Here is a 7,211-nt window from a genome sequence, read left to right as displayed (position 1 = left end):
CTGGGCAGTCCTGATATATGGCTGTCAGACATTTGTTTGGAAACCTTCAAATGAAGGATATCTTTCAATGTTGATGTGAAACTCAAGATCCTTGACATATGTTTAAGATAAAAATTTAAGATTAACCATTTGTTTTAGAAGGCAATAGGGCAGGGAGGGCAAGAGGTGAGCTGGTAATTAAGATTCCTTGTTGAGACACATGTAAGATATATTACTACTTATTTGTCATTTATAGATGTAACAATATATAGCTGTTTGTGTTCCATATAAGGACAGGAGGATGTGGGTGTATCTTTTAGGATTGGTTATAGCAATCAGCCAATAGGAAATCCAACCAGGCTGATTGGACAGAGGCAGCCAAAGGAGGAGCAAAGGGGGCTGGATTAAGGGAATATAAGGGCTGGCCATAATGGCAGGAGCCAGGCCAGAGCTTGGTAACCATATACCACTGTGCCTCTCATTTATTTGTCTGACAAATAAATAATTATTTTAATTTCTCTATTGCTGCGTTGAATATTTCATTCCAGCTAAGCGTTAACCACAAGCAGGGTGCTACAATGCTACACAAGAGCAATCCAGATAAATCCTGCGTTTGCCGATGCCCACAGCAACCTCACTTCCATCCATAAGGTAAGCTTTGTGTCTCTGCTAAATCTATTAAAAAAAAAAAAAAACTGGGGGGGGGGGCAGCAGGGGAATCTTAGTTTTTACAAAAGGAAAACAACTGGCAAAAGCCGTCCCAAACCGAGATGGGGCACAAAAAGAAAAAGGGGAGAATTGGAATTTATGCTGGAAGTGTGAGGAGGCAGAGGGCATGCCGATACGTTTATGGTGGGGCTACAGAAACGTTAAAAAATTCATGAGGAAATAAAAAAGATGATCAGAATTAATTTAGAGGGGAAAACCAGAGGCATATTTACTGAGTATAAGAGGTAAAGAAATACCACAAGATGGGAAGATATTATTCTTATACGCGACAGCTGCAGCAAGGCTACTCCTTGCACAAAACTGGAACAGGAAATATATACCCACAAAGGATGACTGGATAAAGAAACTAATTGAATTTATAGAACTGGCAAGGTCAAGTGCAGTAATAAGGTACCAATCAAACTGGAAAATAAAAATATAATGGAAATGGTTTGAAGATTATGTGTTCAAGTACTGCTCAAAAACTAACATGTTGATATGTTTGGTTTAATGTTTGTAAATCTGGTTTATAATAATAATAAATAGTAAGTTAAAAGAGTTAAGAAATATAAATTTAGATAAAAATTGCAATGTGAATGTGAGTGAAGGAAGTCACGTGGGTATTTGGGTAAATGCTGAGTTGTGTATAGGGTTAGATGTGGGGAATCCATATATGTAATGTATAGTGTTGAAAGTGTACGGCAACTAGCATGTAAAATGAAATCAAAAATAAATAAATAAATAGGGGGGAAATAAAAATGGCAATGTGAAATATTATATAGGAGGGTGAGGGGCGGTGGAGGGAAGCCACAAGGGTGGTTTTAATGTCTGAAATTTTGGGTGGTAGGGTAATACGAATTTTGTTTTGTGTCTATGTGTTTGTTTGTAAATAAATTTTTTAAAAGGAAAATGAAAAAATTGCTATTTTTACTTTGAAATAAAAATGGGGGGGGAGGTCTTATACGGGTGATTGGGTGGGTGAATGGCTCATTTTCTTAAATTTGAGCCCCCCCAAATAGAGGGTGGCTTATATAGACGGAAAGTATGGTGGAGTTCCACACCCAAAAATCTCATTGTGACTTCCAATCACCCCTACGTCACATTTCCGATGGCGCCCTTTTGCTCGTCTCTCCTAGATCTCAAAATGCATTGGTTTTGTCATATTTCCTGCTGTCCTTTGTCAATCCACACCTGCCAAAGAATTTAAATTTTCCCAACATTTTTTTTTAGACCACACATGTCCAGCGTGTGGCCGGGGAGCGTAACCTGGTTTACTTACTGGGGCAACCCCCCCCCCCCCAATGCTCAACAACTTCAATCCTAAAAAGAGCTCAACAACCTTGGGGTTAAATCCTAAAACAGCTCAACAAATTTGCCCCGCCCTCATGTCAAATCTGGCCCTCTTTGGGAAAATTTGGGCACCCCTGTAAATTTAGACAATACAGTCCTATCTCGGGTTAAATATGCTTCAGGATGAATATTTTTGGGTTGCGCTCCGCAGTGACCCAGAAGTAACGGAGCACGTTACTTGCGGGTTTCGCCGCATGCACAGACCCTCAAAATGATGTCATGCGCAGAAGCCGCGAATTGCGACGTGCAGATGCGGGTTGCATTCGCTTCAGGATGCGAACGGGGCTCCGGAACGGATCCCATTCACATCCAGAGGTACCACTGTACTCTGCAAGTGTCCTGTTCTCTATGAAATGTTTCTTCCAAAACCTCTCGTAATTCTGCCTGTATTATAATCTTGCTAATTCTGCGTATTTTAGCCTTTTTGCTAGCTACGCCAACTTAGTAGGGATGGGATTCTCCTTTCCATCCTTTGTCTGTTAAGATTCTCGCTGCGGCTATTGTAGACACTGTGACTTGCCATTGTTTTATAACCATTTATTGTAACATTTATTCTATGATCAATTACAATAATCATTCATTGTAATATTCATTTATTGTACGATTAATTACAATTTATTGTAATTGTTAAGAGTAGGTTTCTATTGAATTTTTACATGCTGATACTCAATATTATTCTATAGCATGGGGAGGCAAACTACGGCCCCATGGCCTTCTCAATCTAGCCGGGAGTCGGCATGTTTTGACACGAGTATAATGTGTCCTTTTATTTAAAATGCACCTCTGGGTTATTTGTGGGACATAGGAATGCGTTCCTTTTTCCCCCTCCCCAAAATCTAGTCTGGCCCCCACAAGGTCTAAGGGACAGTGGACGGCCCCCTGCTGAAAAAGTTTGCCGACCCCTGTTCTATTCCAATGATTGTTGAATGTTACTTTATAAGTCTACCAGGTGTGGATCATCGTGCCTTCTGTCTGTTCTTCATCTTTGGTTTTGATGGTTGAGAAAAAAGCTAGTGGCAATTGCTGAAATATCCCTCCCTTTCTAGGATTCCGGAAACATCCCAGAGGCAATTGCTTCGTATCGCACCGTCTTGAAACTGAAGCCGGATTTTCCTGACGCTTACTGCAACCTGGCGCACTGTTTGCAGGTGAGGCAGAGTTTTAAGGGCCAACACTCCCAGGGTTTCCGGCATTTGGGAACCGAGGCGTTTGAGTCCCAAGGTACCACGGTAATGGTAAAAGCGTCACCTAATTCAGGAATTGTCCAATGACACTTTAGAGACCAACTCAGTTTGTTCTGTGTCTAAGCTTTCATGTGCAGGCAGACTTATTCAGATACACTGAAGCGGAAGTCCCCACACCCTGATATTTAGAGGGAGGGTGGGGCGGGGTATTTCTCTGAACGGTAGTAGGACTCAATCGGTATGGTCAACCTGTGGACGAATGTGTCTCATTACATATCCTAAAACTATTTCAGGTCATCTGCGTACCATCCCTTGTTTTTTCAGTCATTCACAGTTGCCAGCAGGTGGACCATACCCATTGACTCCTACTACCCTTCGGAGAAAAACCCCAACTCACCCTCCCACTATATATCAGGGTCTGGGGGCTTCTCCTTACTCTTATATAGCAGGGTCTGGGGACTTCTCCCTCTGTATATCAGGGTCTGGGGACTTCCGCTTCAGTGTATCTGAAGAAGTGTGCATGCACACAAAAGCTTATATCAGGCATCCCCAACCTGCGCCCCCCCCCCGATGTTTTGGCCTACAACTCCCATGATCCCTAGCTAACAGGACCAGTGGTCGGGGATGATGGGAATTGTAGTCTAAAACATCTGGAGGGCCGAAGGCTTGGGGTGCCTGGCTTATACCAAGAACAAACTTTGTTGGTCTCTAAGGCACTACTGGACAATTTTTATATATATATTGACTTCATCAGACCTGAATCTAGAACCCTGGTTTTCTTTGCCCCCTTTCAGATCGTCTGTGATTGGACCGATTACGGCGAGAGAATGAAGAAGCTTGTCAGTATTGTGGCTGACCAGCTGGAGAAGAACCGGCTCCCTTCGGTGCACCCGCATCACAGCATGCTGTATCCGCTGTCTCACGGCTTCCGAAAGGCTATTGCCGAGAGACATGGGAACCTTTGCCTGGACAAGGTGGGTCTATGCTGTGAAGAGGTGTGCGCCGCTCCGTTCCGTCAGAGTTTGAATGCTTTCATGTTGGCTTTGGATATATAATAATATATAATAATTTATTATTTCTACCCTGCCCATCTGTCTGGGTATCCTCAGCCACTCTGGGTGGCTGCCAACCAAATATTAAAAACACAAGGCAGCATTAAATATTTAAAAACTTCCCTAAACAGGGCTGCCTTCAGATGTCTTTTAAAAGTGAGATAATTGCTTATTTCTTTGACATCTGATGGAAGGGCGTTCCACAGGGCGGCCGTCACCACGAGAAGGCCCTCTGCCTGCTTCCCTGTAACTTGGCTTCTTGCAGGGAGGGAAGCGCCAGAAGGCCCTCGGGAGAGGGACCCCGGTGTCCGGGGTGGAGATGCTCCTTCAGGTCTACTGGGCCGAGGCCATTGAGGGCTTTCAAGGTCAGCACCGACACTATGAATTGTGCTTGGAAACGTACTGGGAGCCAAAGCAGATCTCTTGGGACCGGTGGTATGTGGTCTCAGTCAGACTGGATTTAAATCCTTTATTTTACAGAAAGGCTTGATCTTGCTGGCATCCTCTTAATATTGACAACCAGAGGAAAGTTTCATCTGCTGGGCTGTTTAGGGCTTTCAAGGTCAGCACCAACACTTTGAATTGTGCCCGGAAACGTACTGGGAGTCAATGCAGGTCTTTCAAGACTGGTGTTATGTGGTCTCTGCGGCTGTTCACGGCCCCCAGTCTGGCTACCACATTCTGGATTAATTGCAGTAAGGTAGCCCCACATAGAGCGCATTGCAGTCGTCCAAGCTGGAGATAACAAGAGCATGCGCCACTCTGGCAAGAGAGTCCGTGGGCAGGGAGGGTCTTATCCTGCATCCCAGATAGAGCTGCCCTGGACACAGAACAGACCTGTGCCTCCATGGGTCCAAAATGACCCCCAGACTGTGCAGCTGGTCCTTCAGGGGCACAGTTGCCCCGTTCAGGACCAGGGAGTCCCCCCCACCCGCCCACACACCACAGAACTTCAGTCTTGTCAGGATTCAACCTCAACCAGTTAGCTGCCATCCATCCTCCAACCGCCTCGAGGCACCCGCGCAGGAACTCCACCGCCTTTGCCGGCTCTGATTTGAAAGAGAGGTAGAGCTCTCTATCAGGCTTCCTCAACCTTGGCCCTCCTGATGCTTTTGGCCTACAGCTCCATGGTCCCTAGCTAGCAGGTCTAGTGGTCAGGGATGATGGGCACTGTAGTTTGAAAACAGCTGGAGGGCCAAGGTTTAGGAAGCCTGCTCTGTATTGGCGCCAATGGCTGTTAAGCGAAAAAATTCCAGGGTGTGTGACTCCTTGACAGCCTAGCTCACCGGGGCACTTGTCCCCCATGGGTCCATGCTGTCAGTAAAAGGAGGAAGTCCCAGCCCGGTAATTTGGAGCAAAACAGTGGTCAGTAGACCATGATTCTTACTGTTGCACCACAGGTCTGCCCAGGAGTAAGAACCCCGAGCATGGGGCAATGTCAACTTTTAAAACTTCCTTCTTCCCCCCAGAATACACTTCAAGCAGCATCGTTGATACATCATCACTACATCACTAGCACATCACAAATGAGGAGGGGTATACAAGGGTTATGCATTCACTATGAGGTCCCTTTATCAGACCCCTTAAATCTCCATCACTGAAAGAACAATAAAACTCTTGACACGTCCTTTCCCACTGGACTTGTCTGGAGATGGGCATTCAGAACACCTGCCTTGCTAAACTGCCTTGGCAGATGTCTATGGTTGCCCCCTTGGTCCCTCCCTCGGTGGGGTGCCGTGTATGTGCTCTCAGGCTTGGGGAATTCTGGCGGGATGCCCTGTTCCTGCTGCCTACATGACTTCCTGCTTCTTGGCTCATGGAGGGAGGTGGAGCCCAAATTCGTTCAAATGGCGGAATGAGGAGAGTCGGTTAAAGCATAGATTTTCTGCGTGTCTTTCTTGGGCTGTCAAGTCAAAGGTATGTATATTTGTAACATTGGAACAACTTCAAAGATGTGGCCTCATGTCCCCCACCCCCATGTCATTTCCGTAACCCGGCTTTCTTGAATCCCCTTGCTAGATCAACGTGCTCCACAAGCCGCCTTACGAGCACCCCAAGGACCTGAAAGGCAGTGAGGGCCGGCTCCGCGTTGACTACCTGAGCTCTGACTTTGGGAACCACCCCACCTCCCATCTCATGCAGTGAATCCCAGGCATGCACAATTCGGACAAATTTGAGGTGAGGTGCACAAGAGGGCAGCTGTGTGAGTAGCTCAGGCGGCAGAGCGCTGAGACTCTGAATCTTGGGGTCATGGGTACGAGCCCCACGTTGGGCCAAACGAATGAATACAGCCTAGGACCGCCTCTCCACGGAGGATCTAACAGTCTGCAAATAAAAAAATGTTAGAGGTCCTGGGCTTCAGGGAGATTAGGCTGGCCTCGACCAGGGCCAGGGCCTTTTCAGCCTTGGCCCCGGCCTGGTGGAACTCTCTGCCACAAGAGATCAGGACCCTGTGGGATCTGACATCTTTCTGCAGGGCCTGTAAGATGGAGTTGTTCCGCCGGGCCTTTGGTTCAACCTGACTCCCCTTCTCTTTTTGTGTAAGGACTAGTATGAAAGAGGCCTCCCAGTGTTCTCACAGGCCCATATAAGAGTTGGGCCTGATGAGCGTTTACTGTTCCCAACCCTAATCCTGCGGAAAGCCATCTAATTGGATTTGAATTTGATCCTGGCTTGTTTTCAGGAGGTAATTTCGTTATTGCTTGATTTTATACCAGTGTTACATATTTGGTGTTAGCCTCCCTGAGCCCGGTTTCGGACGGGGAGGGCAGGATACAAATAAAAGTTATTATTATTATTATTATTATTATTATTATTATTATTATTATTATTATTATTATTATTATTATCATCATTATCATTATCCTCTTAATTTGCATCAGCCCTTGGTTGTAGCAATAAAACAACGAGATGATCTGCAAGGAATAGAAATGAAAAA

The 7,211-nt window shown here is 45.7% G+C and overlaps 1 pseudogene across 1 annotated transcript; it reads left to right on the top strand.

Moving 5' to 3' along the window:
• Positions 1–574: 574 nt before the first annotated feature.
• Positions 575–6,418, top strand: LOC308578212 (UDP-N-acetylglucosamine--peptide N-acetylglucosaminyltransferase 110 kDa subunit pseudogene; annotated as a pseudogene). Its single transcript, XR_014013533.1, has 4 exons — positions 575–630; positions 3,084–3,185; positions 4,016–4,195; positions 6,293–6,418. The product of XR_014013533.1 is annotated as a UDP-N-acetylglucosamine--peptide N-acetylglucosaminyltransferase 110 kDa subunit pseudogene (transcript).
• Positions 6,419–7,211: the final 793 nt, after the last annotated feature.

The sequence above is a fragment of the Podarcis bocagei genome, assembly GCF_964188305.1.
Source record: "Podarcis bocagei genome assembly, chromosome: W".
NCBI lineage: Eukaryota > Metazoa > Chordata > Lepidosauria > Squamata > Lacertidae > Podarcis > Podarcis bocagei.
Note: the sequence above shows the minus strand (reverse complement) of the source record. Positions and strands in the feature narration are given on the sequence as shown.